Source organism: Callorhinus ursinus, unplaced genomic scaffold (assembly GCF_003265705.2).
Source record: "Callorhinus ursinus isolate GAN/ISIS: 27379988/994484 unplaced genomic scaffold, GSC_fseal_2.0 scaffold10, whole genome shotgun sequence".
Taxonomy (NCBI): Eukaryota; Metazoa; Chordata; class Mammalia; order Carnivora; family Otariidae; genus Callorhinus; species Callorhinus ursinus.
Window position 1 is genome coordinate 24,640,456 of NW_027397072.1, and position 22,533 is coordinate 24,662,988.

Below are 22,533 nucleotides of genomic sequence, written 5' to 3' on the forward strand. Positions count from 1 at the left end.
CCTGGGTTCTGGCCCTGTGAGGACATCTGGGAGCCCTGCAGAGAGGCCCTCATAACGAGGAACAGAGGCCCTCCTGCCAACGGTGGTGTGAGTGAGCCACCTGGGAAGCGATCCTCCAGCCCCAGTCCAGCAGTGAGGTGCCCGCAGCCTCAGGAAACACCCTGAGCCCCAGCTCAGCCGTTCCTGGCATCCTGACCCTTAGAAACTCTTTGAGATAATAAATGTTTGTTGTTTTAAGCTGCCGCTAAATTTGGGGATAATTTGATATGCAGTAAAACCTGTATTCAAGCACTGGAGTTGAATTCCATTCTCAGAACCAAAAGTGATCTGAAAGGTCACCAAATCTAACAACACAGCCCCTTCACTCCCAAGCGCCCCCTCCATTCCTGACTTGAGCTTTTCCTCCTGGCGCTCACCTATCTGATTGACTTCTAGGTCATTCATTCAGCAAGCATTCACTGAGCCCCTCTTTGCTAGGTATGAGTGCTAAAGGACTGAAACGCACAAGGACACCACACAGAAGTAAAATGCGTTGGTCCTGGCTTCTCCCCACAATCATGGCCTACTGGTACCCATAATAAAAATCAGCCTCCAAGCACTGTTCTACAGAAGGGGGCTCAGAGCAAATCTAATACCATGCATTTATATTTACAGATGCCCCTATGGGGTCACACTTGCATATCAGAAATAAGCATGTAACTGCTTAATTTTAATTTTTTTTTGTTGCCTATTTATGAGCTAAAGTTGGAGGTTGATGTAGGCTAACATACACTCTAACCACAGACCCTTTGTGCTTGCTGTTCCCTCTGCCTGGAGTTCTTCTCCTCAAGATTCTCCCCATGGCTCCACTTCTCACATCATTCCTGCTCTAACATCAGCCTGTCTCAGAGGCTTTCCTGACCCTCCTATGTAAACCAGCTGCTCGCTCCCTTCCCAGGCTCTGTTTTCTCCCTGACCCTTGATACCCACTCACGTGCTATGTATTTCTTGGCTATTGTCTACTCTCCCTTCTAGAATATAAACAGATGGGGAACTTTTTTTTTTGTCACACCATGATATTTTTTTATGTTATGTTAATCACCATACATTACATCATTAGTTTTTGATGTAGTGTTCCATGATTCATTGTTTGTGTATAACACCCAGTGCTCCATTCAGTACATGCCCTCTTTAATACCCATCACTGGGCTAACCCATGCCCCCACCCCCTCCCCTCTAGAACCCTCGTTTGTTTCTCAGAGTCCATAGTCATTCATGATTCGTCTATCCTTCAATTTCCCCGCCTTCATTTTATCCCTTTGTACTATCTTCCTCTTTTTTTTTTCTTAACATATATTGCATTATTTGTTTCAGAGGTACAGGTCTGTGATTCAACAGTCTTACACAATTCATAGCACTCACCACAGCACATACCCTCCCCAATGTCTATCACCCAGCCACCCCATCCCTCCTACCCCCCACCACTCCAGCAACCCTGTTTGTTTCTTGAAATTAAGAATTCCTCATATCAGTGAGATCATATGATACATGTCTTTCTCTGATTGACTTATTTTGCTCAGCATAATACCCGCCAGTTCTATCCACGTCATTGCAAATGGCAAGATTTCATTCCTTTTGATGGCTGCATAATATTCCATTATATATATATATATATATATATACCACCTCTTCTTTGTCCATTCATCTGTCGATGGACATCTTCGCTCTTTCCATAGTTTGGCTATTGTGGACAATGCTGCTATAAACATCGGGGTGCACATACCCCTTTGGATCCCTACACTTGTATCTTTGGGGTAAATACCCAGTAGCACAATTGCTGGGTCGTATGGTAGCTCTATTTTCAAGTTTTTGAGGAACCTCCATATTGTTTTCCAGAGGGGCTGCACCAGCTTGCATTCCCACCAACAGTGTAGGAGGATTCTCCTTTCTCTGCATCCCCGTCAAAATCTGTCATTTCCTGACTTGTTAATTTTAGCCATTCTGATGGGTGTGAGGTGGTATCTCATTGAGGTTTTGATTTGGATTTCCCTGATGCTGAGCAATGTTGAGCACTTTTTCATGTGCCTGCTGGCCATTTGGATGTCTTTGGAAAAATGTCTGTTCATGTTTTCTGCCCATTTCTTGATTGGATCATTTGTTCTTTGGGTGTTGAGTTTGATGAGTTCTTTATAGATTTTGGATACTCACCCTTTATCTGATATGTCATTTGCAAATACCTTCTCCCATTCTGTCGGTTGTCTTTTGGTTTTGTGGACTGTTTCCTTTGCTGTGCAAAAGCTTTTTATCTTGATGAAGTCCCAATAGTTCGTTTTTGCCCTTGCTTCCCTTGCCTTTGACGATGTTTCTAGGAAGAAGTTGCTGCGGCTGAGGTCGAAGAGGTTGCTGCCTGTGTTCTCCTTTAGGATTTTAATGGACTCCTGTCTCACATTTAGGTCTTTCAACCATTTTGAGTCTCTTTTTCTGTGTGGTGTAAGGAAATGGTCCAGTTTCATCTTTCTGCATGTGGTTGTCCAATTTTCCCAACACCACTTGTTGAACACACTGTTTTTTCCATTGGACATTCTTTCTTGCTTTGTCAAAGATTAGTTGACCATAGAGTGAGGGTCCGTTTCTGGGCTCTTTATTCTGTTCCACTGATCTATGTGTCCGTTTTTGTGCCAGTACCATACTGTCTTGATGATTACAGTTTTGTGATAGAGCTTGAAGTCTGGAATTGTGATGCCACCAGCTTTGCTTTTCTTTTACAACATTCCTCTGGCTATTTGGGATCTTTTCTTGTTCCATACAAATTTTAGGATTATTTGTTCCATTTCTTTGAAAAAAGTGGATAGTATTTTGATAGGGATTGCATTAAATGTGTAGATTGCTCTAGGTAGCATTGACATCTTCACAATGTTGGTTCTTCCAATCCATGAGCATGGAACGTTTTTCCATTTCTTTGTGTCTTCCTCAATTTCTTTCAAGAGTATTTTATAGTTTTCTAAGTATAGATTCTTTGCCTCTTGGGTTAGATTTATTCCTAGGTATCTATGGTTTTTGGTGCAATTGTAAATGGGATCGACTCCTTAATTTCTCTTTCTTCTGTCTTGTTTTTGGTGTATAGGAATGCCACTGATTTCTGTGCATTGATTTTATATCCTGCCATTTTACTGAATTCCTGTATGAGTTCTGGCAGTTTTGGGGTAGAGTCTTTTGGGTTTTCCACATACAGTATCATATCATCTGCAAACAGTGAGAGTTTCACTTCTTCTTTGCTGATTCGGAGGCCTATTATTTCTCTTGGTTGTCTGATTGCTGTGGCTAGGACTTCTAGTACTATGTTGAATAGCACTGGTGATAGTGGACATCCCTGCCGTGTTCCTGACCTTAGGGGGAGAGCTCTCAGTTTTTCCCCATTGAGAACGATATTCACTGTGGGTTTTTCATAGATGGCTTTTATGGTATTGAGGTATGTACCCTCTATCCCTATACTCTGAAGAGTTTTGATCAAGAAAGGATGCTGTACTTTGTCAAATGCTTTTTCTGCATCTATTGAGAGGATCATATGGTTCTTGTTCTTTCTTTTATTAATGTATCACATTGATTGATTTGCGGATGTTGAACCAACCTTACAGCCCAGGGATAAATCCCACTTGGTTGTGGTGAATAATCTTTTTAATGTCCTGTTGGATCCTATTGGCTAGTATTTTGGTGAGAATTTTTGCATCCATGTTCATCAAGGATATTGGTCTGTAATTCTCCTTTTTGATGGGGTCTTTGTCTGGTTTTGGGATCAAGGTAATGCTGGCCTCATAAAACGAGTTTGGAAGTTTTCCTTCCATTTCTAATTTTTGGAACAATTTCAAAAGAATAGATATTAATTCTTCTTTAAATGTTTGGTAGAATTCCCCTGGGAAGCCATCTGGCCCTGGGCTCTTATTTCTTGGGAGATTTTTGATGACTGCTTCAATTTACTTTGTGGTTATAGGTCTGTTCAGGTTTTCTATTTCTTCCTGGTTCAGTTTTGGTAGTTGATACATCTCTAGGAATGCCTCCATTCTTCCAGATCACCTAATTTGCTGGCATAGAGTTGCTCATAAAATGTTTTTATAATTGTTTATATTTCTTTGGTGTTGGTTGTGATCTCTCTTCTTTCATTCATGATTTTATTTCCTTGGGTCATTTATCTTTTCTTTTTGTAAGTCTGGCCAGGGGTTTATCTCTCTTATTAATTCTTTCAAAGAACCAGCTCCCAGTTTCGTTGATCTGTTCTACTGTTCTTTTGGTTTCTATTCCATTGATTTCTGCTCTGATCTTTATTATTTCTCTTCTCCTGCTGGGTTTAGGCTTTATTTGCTGTTCTTTCTCCAGCTCTTTTAGGTGTAGGGTTAGTCGTGTATTTGAGACCCTTCTTGTTCCTTGAGAAAGGCTTGTATTGCTATATACTTTCCTCTTAGGACTGCCTTTGCTGCATCCCAAAGATTTTCAACAGTTGTGTTTTCATTGGTTTCCATGAATTTTTTAATTCTTCTTTAATTTCCTGGTTGACCCATTCATTCTTTTGTAGGATGCTCTTTATCCTCCATGTATTTGAGTTCTTTCCGACTTTCCTCTTGTGATTGAGTTCTAGTTTCAAAGCATTGTGGTCTGAGAATATGCAGGGAATAATCCCAATCTTTTGGTACTGGTTGAGACCTGATTTGTGACCTAGGATGTGATCAATTCTGGAGAATGTTCCATGGGCACTAGAGAAGAATGTGTATTGCGTTGCTTTGGGATGGAATGTTCTGAATATATCTGTGAAGTCCATTTGGTCCAGCGTGTCATTTAAAGTCTTTATTTCCTTGTTGATCTTTTGCTTGGATGATCTGTCCATTTCAGTGAGGGGGGTGTTAAAGTCCCCTACTATTATTGTATTGTTGTCGATGTGTTTCTTTGCTTTTGTTACTAATTGGTTTATATAATTGGCTGCTCCCATGTTAGGGGCATAGATATTTACAACTGTTAGATCTTCTTGTTGGATAGACCCTTTAAGTAGGATACAGTGTCCTTCCTCATCTCTTATTATAGTCTTTTGTTTAAAATCTAATTTGTCTGATACAAGGATTGCCACCCCAGCTTTCTTTTGGTGTCCATTAGCATGGTAAATGGTTTTCCACCCCCTCACTTTCAATCTGGGGGTGTCTTTGGGTCTAAAATGAGTCTCTTACAGACAGCATATCGATGGGTCTTATTTTTTTATCCAATCTGATACCCTGTGTCTTTTGATTGGGGCATTTAGCCCATTTACATTCAGGGTTACTATTGAAAGGTATGAATTTAGTGCCATTGTATGGCCTGTAAGGTGACTGTGACTGTATACTGTCTGTGTTCCTTTCTGGTCTATGTTACTTTTAGGCTCTCTCTTTGCTTAGAGGACTCCTTTCAATATTTCTTGTAGGGCTGGTTTCGTGTTTGCAAATTCCTTTAGTTTTTGTTTGTCCTGGAAGCTTTTTATCTCTCCTTCTATTTTCAATGACAGCCTAGCTAGATATAGTATTCTTGGCTGCATATTTTTCTCGTTTAGTGCTCTGAATATATCATGCCAGTCCTTTTTGGTCTGCCAGGTCTCTGTGTATAGGTCCTGTTGCCAATCTAATGTTTCTACCATTGTAGGTTACAGATCTCTTGTCCCGAGCTGCTTTCAGGATTTTCTCTTTGTCTCTGAGACTTGTTAAGTTTTACTATTAGATGTCGGGGTGTTGACTTATTTTTATTGATTTTGAGGGGGCTTCTCTGTGTCTCCTGAATTTTGATGCCTGTTTCCTTCCCCAAATGAGGGAAGTTTTCTGCTATAATTTGCTCCAATATACCTTCTACCAAGATGGGGAACTTTTATCCCATTCTGTTCACTGCTATATTCCTAGTGCCTAGAATGGTGTCTGCTGCATAGGAGCAATTCAATAATCATTCATTGGTTCATTCATTCATTCAATGAGTTAATCAGTCATTTACTGAATGAACTCCAGAGCCCACCATCTACCGTTGATTTAATTGGTTCAATATTTCACAGAATGCAGAGGCAAGACCCCCACTTCAGCACTCCCATACAGAGGCTCTACCCATCTGAAGTTTCAGAACCAGGGCTTCAGGGCAGGAGAGCCTAAGGGCTCCTCTTGCGGTTGCCCTTGGCTCCACAATGGAAGAATGCAACAGACTGCCCCGGGGGGCTGCTGGTCCCCAAGGCATGACCGGCTGCCATGTGGCTCCCAGTGACCAGAAGCAAGGAAGCTCCTCTTCTTCCTGCCCAGCACCAGGACTCTGGCCTCTCTCCGAGACCCAGAGGGGAGACAGAACCACCAGATCAGAGGGTGGCAGGCCCACCCGCTTACTGCAGTCTGTAGGGGTCATTATCCCACCCATCCCAACTTGGGAGACAAATTGAGGAGGGTATTGTTTGGTAAGAATGGGTTTTCTGCTCTTGTACAGAATAAAAATCTGTTTTTTCATTTTGTGGGATTGCAGGATAAATCAAGTACACAGATTTTTGTTTACAAAGAAACCACCTGTTTACCATTTTATGTAAAGGGACTTGATTGCCCTGAGAAATACTAGTGTGGAGCTGCAGTATTCTACCCACTGAGGAGTGCAGGAGGCGCAGAAATGGGAGAGAAAAGACAAAGAAGAAAGTTATGGGTCTTTAGAGAAAATCAGTCTTCAGGAGGTTGAGTGATAATAATGGAAACTATGATAAGCTGAGCCTTGTGTTAAGTGCATGTCAAATGCATTTACTGAACTCACACGTTCCTGCAATTATCCATATTTTACAGATTGAGAAACTGAGGCTCATGGTCACATGACTGGCCTGAACTCTACCAGCCGGTAAACCATCAACCACAGATTTAATCCCAAGCCTCAGTTTTATTCTCTGACCATCATCCCTAGGCAAATATGCTGCACTGTTCTGCTGGGACATTTTCTAACACAACTTCACCCAACTCAGATCTGGACATTCCCAGCAGGCCCAGGTCACTACAGGGGCCTTGGAATTCCCAGTCCACCCTGGAGGATGACCGGTTGCCAATCACTATGAGGAAGGAACTCCCCTGCCATGGGCTTAGGGAACAAAGGGAAGTACAGAGCTGGGCTGAGGGACTGGGGCACATAGAGCTGGCAAGTGTGTCGCACAGAGTCACTGGGTCATGAGGGTAGTGGCATCAGGAGATGATATCAGCCAGGAATCCAGCATCCAGAAGCCATGGCTGGTAGATGGGGCAGGAAAAAGGCCAGAGCACAGCATGGGGCTGCCCAGCACGCTGGCTGGGCAGAGCCCAGGTATAGAGGCTGAGCAGTGAGCAGGTTTTAGATGAAGCAGCTTAAGGGAATACTTTCATCTTCAACCAGTGCCTCCCAAAGTGCCGGCCATAGAGAAATAAGGAGCAAACACAAGCATGCAGCAGCACACTGCGTCCTCCTTTGAGAAGGTCTTTCAATGAAAACAAAGTCAACTGAACTGACCTGTGAACTCAGGGACTCTGGAGCAAGATCTGCATCTCATCAATGACTGGTAACAGTGTGTGAACGGGTGTGTGTTGTTTTAAACCATTCTGCTCCAGCTCCTTGGTCGAATGCCCTCTCTCTCCCAAACCAATGCTGCAACGTCACGTGCGTCCCAGAAGACCAACAACATGGGAAGTTGGGCCTCAAGGACTCGCCCCCTATGCAATGATCTATTTACCTTGACTCAGAAGAGGGGGTGGCTGTCATGTGCCAGCTTCTTCTGTCCCTTTGCTTTCAAAAGCAACAGAGTCATTGTTCCTTGGAAATGAAGATAGTGTGACCACTTATGAATTAGGAAAGGAAGAAAGATTGCCAGGCCCAAGTCTTTTCGGGAGAAATTTTTCTTCCCCTCGGTAGGAAGCAGCCAGTAAGTTTCCTGTAAATCTGATAACTAACAAGGCCGAAACTCCAGGGGCTGAATCTGTCAGAGAGAAGAAACGCTGCCTGAGTTATTTCAAAGGGCCAAATTATTACTTCATACTCATGCTAATCCAACTCTTTATCACCTCAGATGATGCCCTATGCCTGCCAGTGTCCCATGGCAGATTTACAGCAGATCCAAGAAATCCCGTTTGACACACGTCTTCTGCATCCATTAAAGGCTGCGTCTTGTCACAAAAAGGATTGGGAAAATGCCTCTTTTCTTCAGACCCATCCTTGGAGAGATGTCCGCCTCATTAATGACAAGACCACTTTGTCATCTCTCAGAGCAAATCGGCCCCTTGGCTGCCTTGAGGAAGAACCTGCTCTTCTCCTTTCTGCTTCACGCCTTTGCTACCTGTCAGGTTCCATCTTGATCTGCTCTGTGGTCACTTGGAATTAGCTGTGAAGTAGGAAAAACCAGCTGGGAAGGCTGATGTGCCTCAAGGCAGAAGGGTGTGCCAATCTGATTTGGAAAGGAAGCAGAAGCTTGGGGTTTGTCAGAGCCCTTCCATGATTTGCTGAGTAACCTCTGACAACGGTTCTTAAATATTGCAGGTCATGAATCCTGCCATAATCTGATGAAAACTATGGATCCTCTTCTCAACAAAGAAAAAAAAAAAGAGCCCAAACATGCACCTACACATACACACACACACACACACACACACACACACACACACACCCCACTTATGGACTACAGACAAAAGTCACTGACTTAGGGGTTGTCCTTGACCCCAAGACCTACCTATGCTCCTTTTTTCCTCCGTTATAGGTCCTTTGGGATCTATGGATAGATGGATTTGGATTTTCAGCACTGAAAGAATAACCTAAGTGGGTTTATTATAGTGGCATATATCTGGAAGGGAGGAGGTCTGGGTTTTAATTCGTCCAGTCTCTAATTGCTAGGGTGTAAAAAAGCTGTATTTCCTTTAGTCACCCCATCGTAAAAAAAAAAAAAAAAAAAAAAAAGAGGGTAATGAACAACTTCTCCAAGGCGTCTTAAGGGTTCCTTAAGGAGCAACCAGCTGGTTCAAGCCAGGGGCAAGGTGGAGGCTGAGTGAGCAGGGGTTTGAGTGAGCAGGGCATTCTCTTACCCTCCCCTTCAATTGGAGAAGCTCTTCTGGTCTTGAAGAGTTTGAGCACTCTGGATTAGAGGATCTCTAAGGTCCCTTCCTCCATGGCTGACTTTCTAGAATTCTAAGTCTGACCAGAACAAAGAGATGAACCAAGGAAGAACAGCTCAGAAGGGGCCTCAGTGGGATCTGTATACCCCAGACCTTGCCCCTCTGCCCCAACAGAATGGAGGTCTATCTTCAACCTTGCACCCCGAGGTCACTGACTCAAGGCCAGATGCACCTGGAATGAGATGCAAAAGGTATGGAAGAAAGCCAGGAAGAAAGACCTTGCTGGGGAAGGGAAAGAGGCACACCACTAAGCAATCACTGACAAGCCCTCCAGATACAGGGAGCTGAACCTTGCAGAGCTCCAGGGGCACCGAGTGAATGCTGAGAGAAAGAGCATGCTGCTCCCGACCCATTCAGTGTGGAGCCGTGTTACTGGTATTGTTCTGCTAACTTGCTAAATAGCTATAATTAAAACAGGGCTATTATCATTAATTATGATCTTCCCTCTTCTGATTGGCAGGTTGGTGCTTTTATCAAGTTTCAAAAAGCAGCATTTCCGTATCTTACAGGAAGAAAGAGAGAGTGATGGGGCTAAACAGCATTCTGACTCTGGAACAAGGGGCACGGCGGCATGGCAGGTACAGCAAACCTCTCTTCCCGGGGGGCAGGGGGACTCCCCTACCAGCTCCCCCAGACATGGCAGCCTGCTTCCTGCCTCCCTGACTCCTCCACGTGCTGTCACAAGCTGAGCCCTTGTACTCTGCACAAAGTCACGTGATGAGACTGGGAGAGAAGACAAGATTCCACAGGCAAGAACAGGGCGGAAGTTCCACTCAGCTTCTGAAAACTTCGCTGAAATGTCACCTCTTCCGTAAAACTTTTCCTAACTCCTCACCCTCCCACAGCCCCTTCACCTGCTCCACGTCAGAATGAATCACTGGCTCATCATTCTCTTCACTCTATCTACACCTCCCTTTTCCCTAGTCTTATAGCTCCAATCGTCATGATGTCGACTGCCATCAAATTGAAGAAAGAATAACTGGAGGCTCCCTAATCCAGTGAATCCTAGGAGGGGGCCCACCCCCCTGTGTGACACCTTCCTTTCCTGAGCCCCAGCTCTTCAGAAGCCTGCTGAAGACCCCCACCAGCACCACAGCCCCAACCCAACGTGTCCATGTGCAAACAGGGACACTATTTGAGGTTGTCTAAATAAACATCATAACTTCCAAGTCTGCTATGAAACACAAAAGGAAGTGAAGGATTAGAAGTATGAGAGCCTTTGCGTCTCCTCACGGCAAACGTTGGCTTGGTCCAGAACACTTGCCAGAACTATGGTTGTCAGACTTGAAAGTGTCAAAATCAGGAGAATAAAGGCAGGCAGGAAGAAACCAAGCGAAAAGTGCATACAGGTCATTTAAAAAAATAAGAAAAAATAATGTATAAGTGTAACAGGATGTCTTGACATGAACTACCACACTGGGCTAACTTCACTCATTTATAAAAACTAGACAATACCAAGTAGCTCTCACCACCCCTGTGGAATAGACATGAGAAGTCAGAGGAGCTGTTTGTGTTTTCATAATACTAGAGTTATCTGATAAAATACAGGACACAAAATTAAATTTGAATTGCAAATAAAGAATGAATAAATTTGGGAGAGCACATGACTATCCCAAATATTGTATGGAACACGTTTATTTGAAATGCAGATTTAACTGGGTATCCTGAATATTTATTTGCTAAATCTAGCAACTCTACCTAATACCCAAACATCTTTTACTTGGTCAAAAATGGAAAAAACAAGTAAGCCTACCCTTGATATTGACAGAGAATTTTTTCTTAAAAAAAAAAGGCATTAAAGAGTCTCTTGACTTCCCTTTTAAGAAGGTCAACAGGATTGGGGGCCCCCAACCCCAAACTCACTCCTTCTACACACAACACAAAGCCTGGACTGACTCCAGCCACTGGGGTCTGTTTGCCATTAGGATTTGCCACTGCCATTTTCCTTACTCTAGGCCCTTGCTTTTGGTGCCCCCTGCCTAAATGCTCTTAACCCCATCTCTATGAAATCCTCAAGGCCCACCTTTGCCCACCTTATCTAGAAAACATTCCCTGCCCCTTCAAGACTGGCGATCCTCCAGCCTCCGCCCAGTGATATTCATCAGTGCGTGATGATGAAGTCTCCAGGTAGCTGTCGAATTTTTTCACCTGTACCCCACCGCCCAACAGTGCTGGTACTGCACCAGGCCAAAAATGACCTTCAGTAAAAAACGCTGAAATGAAATGCATTTCTCATTCATGAGATAAATACAAAGTTGAGGAACTCAAACTCAGTGGGGTAAAAACTAGGCTCAAATCTATTCACTCCTTGAAGAATGAGACAGAATTTCCTCTTAGGCCAATTAATTACCTTTGAGCCTGCTGCCTAAGAAAAATCGATCACAGGTGTGCAGTACATGGGCACCTGGTCCTGTACCTCTTTGGTTACCTGCATCTTGGTCTTTGTTAGCCCTCCATCAGAGACTGGATATAAAAAAATCAGAAAAGATTAAACTCAAAACTCAGGCCAGTGATACCAGCCATGTCTGTTTTTCCCCAGGAGGGAAGAGAAGGATGGAAGAGTGCCTTTGGCTGACAGTAACTTGTCTGGCCTGAGGGTAAGTGAATCTCAACCTTGTGCCATCAAAAGATGGTACAACCTGAGGAAAAGAGGCATTCAAATCAGAGAGACCTATGTTTAACTTCTAGGTGGTTCACCTTGGGCAAGTCCTATAACCTCTTTGGCTTCAGTTCCATCACTGATAACATGGGAAGAATTATACCTAACTCATAAAGTTGTTATGAAGAGGAGCGGATATAACACTGTGAAGCACTTAGCTCAATGCTTGGCAGAGTAGACTCGTAATAGATGTCGGTTTTCACATTCTTGCGGTTAAGACTTGCCACAGTTTACACAGTAAACATGAGAAGAGAAAGCCTGAAAAAGGAACAGTCCTACTTGAAATCAGGAACACCTTCATCCACCCCAGCATTTAGACCACTTCGGCACATTTCTCCCAATGCCTCCCTGAGTGGTTGATTGTTGTCATTTTGTCTAGTGCTTCTAAAGTTTTACTGGGCATACAGTTCACCTGGTACCGGTACATTTCGGATATCTTGCTGCCTAACAAAGCACCATCAAAATGTAGTGGCTTAAAACAACACCATTTTATTACATCCCATGAATTTTATGGTTCGTAAACTCTGGCTTGACTAGGCCATCCTTCTGCTCCATGTGGCATCAACTGGGGTCATCTGGTCATACTCAGCTGGTGGATGGGCTGGTCTCAAGGCCCATGGTGGCTTCATTCACAAGGATGGCTGGAGGTCAAGGGTTAGGAGGGATAGATTATGCAAGCGCCTTCCTGGCTATCTGAGGATGCTCAGACTTCTCACATTGCAGCTGGTTTCCCCCACAGTGAGCATCTCAAGAGAATCGGGAGAAAGCTACTTGGCCATTTCTGACCTACTCTCGGAAGGTCACTCAGAGTCACTCCTACCATATGCTATTGGTCAAAACAGTCATAAGCCGAACCAGGTTCCAAGGGAGGGGACACGGACTCCCCACCTCCCAATGGTGGGAATATCAAGGAATTGGAGCCCATTTTTTAAACTGTTACCCTGGGAGTCTTGTCAAAATGCAGATCCAGGTTCAGCAGGTCTGGGGCAGGACTTGGGACTCTGCATTTTTTAAAAATTCCCCAGGGGCAACGCTAGTGCTATTCCATAGATCACAATGAGCAGGAAAGGTTTCGACAGCCCATTATGCTGCATCTTCCACTGAACCCAAATCCTGTCTGTTCCTGTTTCTCTTGTCTCATTTCCTGGTAGCTTCATTTAATTTAGAACTCAGCCAGACAATCTTTTCTTGGGCTCACGGGAAGGATGGCTACATTCAAAGACCTTTATTTCAAAAGAAAGAAACATCCCTGTGTTCAGATGTCACAAGGGAGCTTCAAACGGCTAAAGGGGAAAATCTTTTTGGCAAATGAACATGTCAGGTCAGGTAACCATAAAAACTTTTGGGCACCTTTCTCTCCACCATCCATTTGAGGAGAGACAGTTATGAGAAGAGGGTTCACTGGCTGTGTGTCACCTCTGGAGACTCAGCAAGGTCGGGATCAGCTAGTTGCCGACCGGTAAATACTGACGCCGTGGGCTCTGGTCATACGAGTCAAGATCCAGTTATCATGGTTATTCCTGGGTGTGGATGGTTGGGCCTGGAGACATTGAGCATATAGTTCAATCAATTATCCTTTTTATAAAAGAGGGACTATGTATTAGCTAATGATCAAGGTTAATACAACTCCATTTATTAACATTTACTTATTTAAGGAATGATACAATTCAGGGGTACCTGGGTGTCTCAGTCGATTAAACATCTGACTCTTGATTTCGGCTCAGGTCATGATCTCAGAGTCGTGAGATCGAGCCCTGTGTCAGGCTCCATGCTGAGCATGGAGTCTGCCTGAGATTCTCTCCCTCCTTCTCTCTCTCTGTCCCTCCCCTCACTCCTCTCTCTCAAAAAAAAAAAAAAAAAAAAAAAAAGGAATGATACAATTCAAAGCAGGATTCAGAGAAATATAAACCCCTGGATATAGCAGGGTTAATTGCTGGATTAATTCTCAACTGCAAATTACTATCTCCACAGCACCTATTTTCTTTAAAGGGATTTTCCCTTTGTTCAACCACCACAAGTACAGATTCCAGGGGCTATGCTGCTCTAGGGACTGAGCCTCCCTCACAAGTCAGAGACTCATGGGCACCAATGGTCTTGAAACCTACCATGTAATTCCCCACCATCATGAAAGAAGAAAAGAAAAGAAAAGAAAAGAAAAGAAAAGAAAAGAAAAGAAAAGAAAAGAAAAGAAAAGAAAAGAAAAGAAAAGAAAAAGAAAGAAAGAAAGAAAGAAAGAGAGAGAGAAAGAAAGAAAGAAACAAGCAAACAACAACAACAACAACAAAAACACCTCACTAATGCTTCTTTTGAGTATGACATATTAGCTCTGGAGTACCCTGAGTTCACAGAAGTCAAGTTCAAGATATGTACGTGACTTCCTATCAATTTCTCAAAAACGATTTCCTCTTACTATAAGCACAGTCTTCATATTTTTTACTTTCATCCAAAACCACTTGGAAAAAAAACATTGAGTCACATGCCAATTTCTAAGACTGTTTCTTTACTATTTGAAAAACCTTAGTCCAACATCCAGTACACCACTTCCTCTGATTCTTAGGAAACTCACTGTTGGTATAAAAGAGGGATTTGCATGCTGTTTATCTGTATCAGAACATTTCGTCAAGTGAAGTTCTATAAGATGATCCCAGTGTATAAAATTCATGAAGCTATGGTGTAATCAAAAGTGGGGGCATCTCCATCCCTGGACACAGTCTGAAAACCACTGGGTAGAAGTTAATTCAAACCAAAAAGTGACTATGAATAGAAAACTACTAGTCTTGTGGCTTCTTCTTTAAAAGTTGTGTCTTTTTACTTTGGTAACATTTAAAAGTACATTTGAACACAACAAAATGTTTCCAGAGCTGTCCAGTTCCTCTGCAGAGCGGTGAGAGGAGAAAGAAGGAAGGAGATCTGGATCTATGGATCTGTCTCTAGAGAGAAAGAATGAATGAAAATGAGGTGGGGGGTGGTAGGTGGTCAGATGAGGTGGATGAAGACCCTGAGGAAGATGGTCTCAAGTATTCCTAGCCCTAAATGCCTGACCAAGCAGTCACTTCATTTATGATGTGGCCTGTTAAGTGAAAAGGAAAACCACCAGCTAGCCAGCTATTGCCTGATGCTACTGAGAGTAAGCTGATTAAACAAGACAACAGGGTGCTTTACATATGCATCGTGCAGAAACGCTTCCAAAAATGTGTACCTCCTAAGGGTTTCAGTCCCCTAAGTGAGTATTTCCAGGCCATGTACACTTTCCGTGGAACACAGAACATACATGTAGGAGAGAAGTAAGCTCTGCCCACTGTCTTAACTGGGCATTCATTTTGGCAATAGACCCTATACCCCATACCACTTGCACTGAGATTTAGCCACTCTGTGAATCTGCCTTTCCCCCACGCCAATCAGACTGTATGTCACCAGAGTAAAGAGACCATGTCTTCTATTTGGTAAAGTCTGTTAGTACCTAGCCAACTTTCATCCTGTTTTAGGATGAAAAAGTGGGAGTTTCCAAGGTCAAAGCAGCCTGGGTCTGAATCCCTGAATGCCTTTGATGGAAATCTGGATTTCTGTGCCCTGGGATTTCTAAAGGTGAGTTTGAAATTCTGTCTTTTGTTCTCTCTGCTACAAAGGAGTTACAGACTTGATAGTCCTTCTCCTGTCTCCTGGAACCCTCAAAACAAACATTTGAGGGGGTAGGATTTCCTTTTTAGGCAGAGCCTATCTCTAAGAGGAGAAGTGGCAGTTAGCTTCTTTTCCTCCTAGAGAGAACCACCAACAATGCTGTACATTTGAATAATATTAAATTGTTGACAAAGTATTTTCACATTATTCTTTCTTTGTGCTCAGAATCTCTGGGAGGTAGGCAGGTTAGGTATCATAAATCCTGTTTTATATATGCGATTAACCTAAAGTAACTGAATTAATAAACTGTGAACCTGGATCTAAAAACAAAGAGCTCCTAGCAGCTAAATGTTCCCTTGCCTCAATTTCACATAGCCAGAGACTTGCCTCAGGCCACATGGCTCAAGTCTTGGATGGAGGCCCCCAACATCATGGTATCTGAAAGTCACTCCTTTGGGGGTAAAGACTCATCTCCTCCAAAAATGGAAATAACGATCAGTCATGCACATGTCAGTGACAGCTTGCAACAGATTTTCTGAAAGAGGTGCATATAGGAAACCAAGCATCCCAGGGTAATGGGAGACCTGGAGAGGATGCTGGGTGACAATCACCCTTTTATAGTAAGGTGGGCAATGCAATGCAACTTTAACGAATGTAATGTTACAATTAACACTAACGTACATCAGGAAGTTTCTGATCAAGTGTGTCATTCATGCCTCCCAAGCACCTGTCAAATCATCATGGTCATAGACCACAGACACTGGAAATGGCCTTAGAGATCACTCTACCACATCTCATTTAAAAATGACAAGTCTGAGGTCCATAAAGAAGAACATTTTATGATTCTGGGGAGAACTGTAAGAAACTGCTAAATTCTGATACTGCCTGAGAATCAGAGCTAACGTTTACATCATCCACCTGCTTAGGGAGACACCGACTCACCGTCAACTCACACAGACCTGGAACCACCACCAAAGTGCTGAGAGCTCAGGGTCAGGGAGGCCACTGCCAGTCACAGGTAGAGGTACAGATGCAGCAAGACCTGAGTGCCACAGTGGTGGGGAGAACTCGGGCACAGCCCCCCAGCATTCAGCCTCTCTCCATACAGTGCCAGAGCTAAGAGCAAGATTCGGCAAAAGCCCACTCTCTGACCATGTGACCACCACTTGGGTGAACAGTGGCTGGACCGAGTTCAACCACTCTCTCCCTGACCCATCAAATGACTTTGTTTACCACCATGGTCTTGAGCATGAGGGAGACTCCATTACTGTCCTGAAAATATTGTCTCTCCTTCCCACCCTCCATGGGAGGATATGCTTCCCTGCCCCACCAATGGTAGCCTGGACCTCGGGATTTCTTTGGGCAGTTGGAATGTATGTAGATGTGGCAAGGTACCAGTTGTAAGCAGAGGCTCACTCGTACTAGTTTACTCTGCCATGAGAATATTGAGGCTCAGAGAAGAGGTGTCCCTTCCTCCTGAATCCCAGAATGAGAAGGTGCACAGAGCAGATCTTAAGCTGCTGACAGCTTGGAGCAGAGCATCGGTGGCCATCCCATGATACAAACAAGCAGCATGAAGGAGGGAGATATAAACGGGGTAAAGCAGAAAGAGTTTGAGGTTATTTATGCAGCAGAACCCAGAAGAAATTTTCTCCTACACTCTTCATCTGTTGGAGTGTGATTTCTGGGTAAAGAAATACAATGATTTCCCCCTTTAATAATTGCTTCTGACCACTTACCCTATACTAGACCCTGAGTTACATGCTTTAATCATGAGTTCTTTTGATCCTCACAATGAGCTATCATGACATATGATTGTCCCCATTCTACAGATGATAAAACCAAAGCTGAGAGAACCAGAAGGCTGAGAGCTGAAGGGACTGGCCCATGATGGGTGGTCGATTCAGGACTTGAAGCCAAGACCATCCGTGCCAGAGCCCCAGGCCTCATCTGTACCACTGCAGACTGCTTCTGTGGGCATTGATGGAACCAGGAAACATAGAGGTCAGGACACCCAGAACCTCTCCCCTGCTCCGGCACACATACTCTTACCCAACAGAATATAATCTTGTTTATGTTAAATAGGTTCTTGGAAGAGGGGGGAAAATGACTTGTGGATCTTCAGAATGACTTAACTACCCCCACAAGCCCATTTGTAAAAGCAAGTTGATTGAATTTTGAGCCTTCCCAAGGTTGACACAGTCAATTCCATCATGCCCAGAGCCTGGGAGACCCAGCCTTATAAAGCCATCCAGCCCATTCTCCACTCGGGCATAGCAGTGCCTTGTGATGTCCATAATGCTTCTCCCTGTGATTTACAGCCCCATCTATCCTGGGCCACTCCTGATGGGTCACTGTCATCCCCCGCGGCCTGACAGCTTGAGAGATTCTTCTCAGGCCATAATTTCTGAATATTTCCACCCCTTCCCTTCCCTAGCCATGGAATTTCAGCTACTTTCCATTCAGAAAAAGATTGCTCCATTTATTCTCAGCTTCATGGTCCTTTTTACATTTATCTACTGCTCAGCCGCCTTCCTGACCAGGGATTTAAAGATAAGCCAGTCTACTTCTGATGAGTGACCCTGCTCCTTTTTCTTGTTGCTCTGAGTCTCTCCCTGGCAGACTCAATATCATTTTATATTTTTGCAGGCTTCCAACTCACTCCATTATTCTTTTCCTCTTATCAAAAGAGATAATGGATGTGGACGGACCTACAAAACTAAAAAGAGGTCTATAAATATTAGTTCTTTGTTGTTGTTGTTTCTATACCTAATAATTTCCCAAGTTCACTTCATCGTGGTGAAATGTTTGCTCTCCTGCCGGGAAGGTTCCCAGATTCATTCTCAGCTTCAAACAAACCTAACACCCAGGTTGAGGCTGTCCAGGTCTGAATTCTCTGGTATCCAATGCCACCTAATAAACAGACGGCTGCCCAGCTTCAAGACTGCTCAGTTACCTAGATTCCTATTTCCATGAGATCTGTAGTTAGAGGAATTAGCTTGTTTAAATGAATGGAGCTTATTAAATTTCAAGTGCAATGGCTCAAAAAGTTGCTTATGTAGGGAAAGCGTGGGGCTGACAGAGCCGGGTTCAATTCCCACTCTGCCATTTATAAACCAAATGACCTTGGCGAAGGTCACCTCTCTGAGCCTCCATCTCCTCACTTGCAGCCTGTCCCTGGACTGGCATGAAAGCTAAATTCAATAGTCCTATAAAAACCCTCAGCAGAGTACATGGCACATGACAGTCATCCAATAAAAGTGTGTGACTAATATTAATAAAGAAATGGAAGACCAGAAGTCTTTGCAAATAATTTAAATGCTCATAAACTTTCAAGTTGAAAGGGATGCCAAGGATCTGAAATCTTTTCTTACACTAGAAAAAGATCAAGAAACAAAGGGAGAACTTGGTTGTCCTGCTCTGCAAGCTCTGAGGGCTGGGGCCACACCTGTCTCCATTCCGTTCCCGGGCCTGGCTCACAGTAGGCTCTTAGCGGATATTTGCCATTGTGGACCATGTTGTTGGACTCACGACAGGCAGCAAAGCAAGGCGGCTAATGGCAGGTGTGAGGAGTCCGGGAGCCCTGAGCAAGAGTCCAGCTCTTCCACTTGGGCAGGTGACTTAACCTCTCTAAGCCCTTGTGCAAATGGGAAAAGCAATCATACTTTCCTTGTGGGGCTGCTAGGATGGTTATATCAGAAATAGAGGCAAAACCCGACTCAAAAAACCGCTGCAAAAACCCAGTAAAGTGTTAGCTCTTAAAACTCACAATCACTTATCTAAGATCACCTAGCTAACTAGTGGGAGAGCAATGAGAACCCAATAACATAATGTCTAGCCAGGATATTTTCTTCTACAGTAAAAAAATGAAATTTTAAAACATCAGGGTACTATCATGTTATCTAGTATTTCATTCTTGCTCCCAAGCACTTTTCTTTAGTGTACTATATCCTTTGACTCTGGATTCTCTTCAAATTCTCAAGTATCTCGTTTTTCCATTAGGAAGAAGACAAGGGAAAAAGCCCGACAATGTTGATGCTTCACACACACACACACACACACACACACACACACACACCACCTACACATACTCTCCTTAAAATGCACTTCTGGGGTCAACATTTCCTATAGAAAGATGTAGCATCTGCTTAATAATCATTGGAAGCCATTAAACCCCGAACAATTCTATCAGTGGTAAAACCTCAACATGTCAAGTCAAATGTCCAGGCTCCTTTGTGAAGAAATCATATCAAGGTGTCATGGTTATCTATAATGTATTTTTGAATCGGGTCTTAAAACTTAATGTGGCTTTTATGCCTGGAAATAAGGCAGGGTTTGGGGGTGACAAGTTACAGTGGCACACATGAGGGCCACCGGTTGTTCCTAATCCTCTAAGATGATTTAAAACCATCATTAGCCCTGAAAGTTGCGACCCTGACTCCTCGCCATTTTGCTCTGTGAGCAGGTGACACCTGCAAAGGCAGGGCCACACTGACGCGCATCGAGATTCCACTAGAAAATCTTTTCTTCATGCTGAAAGACACTGGAAGTGAACAAAGGTTAAAAGACAAAGATTTTCTCTAAAAGGGAATGGGCTGTGAGTCGAAAGTCTTGGCAGAGAGACAGAAATCTTCTGAGGATGCAATCAGGAAGCTGCAGTTCTGGCAATCCTGGGCTGTGGCCGTGAGCCCGGCTAAAGCACCGGCCCGCACCTCTACCTCTGCTGTTCCTTCCCAAACCTACGGGCGAGCTGGTTCAACAACGTGGCAAAGGGTTCACGGTCTCCACAGACGAGTGCTGCAGGATTAGCCACAGTTGCTTATTTTATTCTTTCCGGACACTACTTGCATTTTAACAGTCATTCCAGTGGCTTCATTCAGGAGCTCCCCTACCATCAAAATTCAGCAGTTAATTGTGGGCTTCAATCCAGTCAATTGCTGGCCAGATTGGCGGCTCCCTGGACTCTATTTTGGCCAATGGGCATTTGAAGGGAGGACCCCAGGAGTGAGTCCGTGATGCTCAGCCTATTCAGTGGCCCAGGGCAAAGAAGGCAGGGCAGCTCAAGTTATGGGTCTGTCTCTTTCCCTAGCCTTGTACATATTTCCCAGGTACTGTGCTTGGTGCCAGAAGATTCACGCACAGGTCTCTTCAACCTGATGTATAGAACATATGCCGAATGTCCCTATGGGGTCCACAAACTGATCTCTGCAATGGGAGGGTGGGAGAGGGCAAGGGGGTGCAAGAAGACCCAGAAATGGCCAGAGAAATGGCAAGAAAAGGCATGGGGTCATACACTCGTGGGGAACACAAAGGAGCGAGGGGGCCTCTCTTGTAGAGACAGGGAGGGGGCTATGGAGGCTATGTACTTTGGAGGAGTTGACATGTGAGTGGAGACATGAAGTATGAGGAGAATCTTCCAGGATGGAAAAGAACAAAAGAACACCTCAGAAGAGGGAGCCACTTAACAAAAGCACAGAGCTGTGCGGGTAAATCAGGTTGTTGCCATGGATCGAATCCATATGTGGGCGCCTTGCCCGACCCCCCATATGAAAAGAAAGAAAAGGAGAAGGGAGAAGAGTGAAGGGGAAAGCCAGCAGAGACCCAGTCCCCAGGTCCCGGACTCCCAGCACCACCGCTACCTACAGAGGACCTCTCCCCGCCTCCAGCCCTGGCACGCCCACTTCTCACTGTCCCCAGGAGGAGAGCAAGTGTGTTTTTTTTTTTTTTCCAGTGAGCCCACTCTGATTCCCTCTTCCAGATTCTAGGTTTAAAAGCATCAAGGAAAGGCCACATTCCTAACCAAAAAAGGGTTTCTTTGAAACTGATCAAATGCAATTAAGGCAGAATATCCAACTCATCTACCTTTGATTAACCTCTATCTGGAGAGAAATGATTGGTGATTAAGAATTAGATGAGGTGACTAATTATATCAGGAATCTGCCTTCGAAGAAATCTCTTTCGGCACCAGAGAAAAAGCTGATAAAAAACAATCGTGGCTGTAATGGTGCCTTTTAAGGAGAATAATTAACCTGTAATAACAATTTTGGCCTCAACTTAAGCCCTGTAAAATAATCCTTTTTCACTGACTTCAAGTTCAATTAGCATCAATAATGAGCATTGTGTTCGGGGTAACCACAGCCCCGAGCTCCCTGATGGCTGATTCCGTGCAGCTCAGCCTCTAGCTGGAAGGCCCTCAAGCCCTTTGCTGCCACGGGAGCTACGTGTCCCCAAAGTGGGAAGCTCTGACTGCACTCATTGCGGGGTCAGGAAGAATTCAGTCTTCTGAAAAGCGGAAGTTTCATGTGACACTGAAATTTGTAGGGAGGAAAGGGAGGAAGAGGAGAGGGAGGAGGAGGAGGAGGGAAAGGCGGAAGAAGATGCTGCCATCGCCAGCTCCAGCGGCCTGTTAATCTAAATGTTTGGTATCCACAAGCCTATGTACCAGAACAATAGTGAGACTTCTCCTGTCTTCAGCTGAGTTGGATCTGCGATCCAGACACTCTCCTGAGTTGTCCCATGGGAAAGCCCCCTACAGGATACAACCCAGAGGGAACTGAGAGCCTTCTATGGAACTGTCTGCTCTTTCTAGAACTCCCAAAATTAACAATGATGTTGGAGACACTCAGCAGGCATTCCCCCTCCCTTCTTGCTAAGAGAAGCTCAACTGTGGTCAGGTTTGGGGCATCTGTGGAGGTCAAGGGCACTGCCCCAGACCTGGGAGACGACTGATGAATGGTTTAAGCCAATGGTTCCCAGAGTGTGGTCTCAGCACCAACAGAGGAGATGTTAGTAATGCAAATTCTCAGGCCCTACCCTACACTGGCTGGACCAGAATTGTGGGGGCGGGCAGTGGAGTCTATTATAATAAGCCGTGCCAGGGGTTCTGATGCACCTTCAGGTTTGAGACAAGCGAACTGTGTTCTTCCCTCTGGATATCCTCTCGATTTGGGCATGGTCATGTGCGTTAGCCCAAGCAAATGGGACACAGGGGAATTCCACCAGGGGCCTTTGGAAAAGGTTTCCTTCTTCTTATGAGGGAGCAAAAGACAAACACTTGCCCCTTGCAGCTGTGTGTGAAGGAGCTTCTGCAGCCACCAACCCTGAAGAAGGCAGGGTGGAAAGACAGGAAGG

General features: G+C 44.3%; 1 protein-coding gene across 1 annotated transcript in view; it reads right to left on the reverse strand.

The window, feature by feature from the left end:
- ALK (ALK receptor tyrosine kinase) overlaps nucleotides 1-22,533 on the reverse strand; it is a 678,620-nt gene that overhangs the window by 631,350 nt on the left and 24,737 nt on the right. The window lies entirely within an intron of this gene.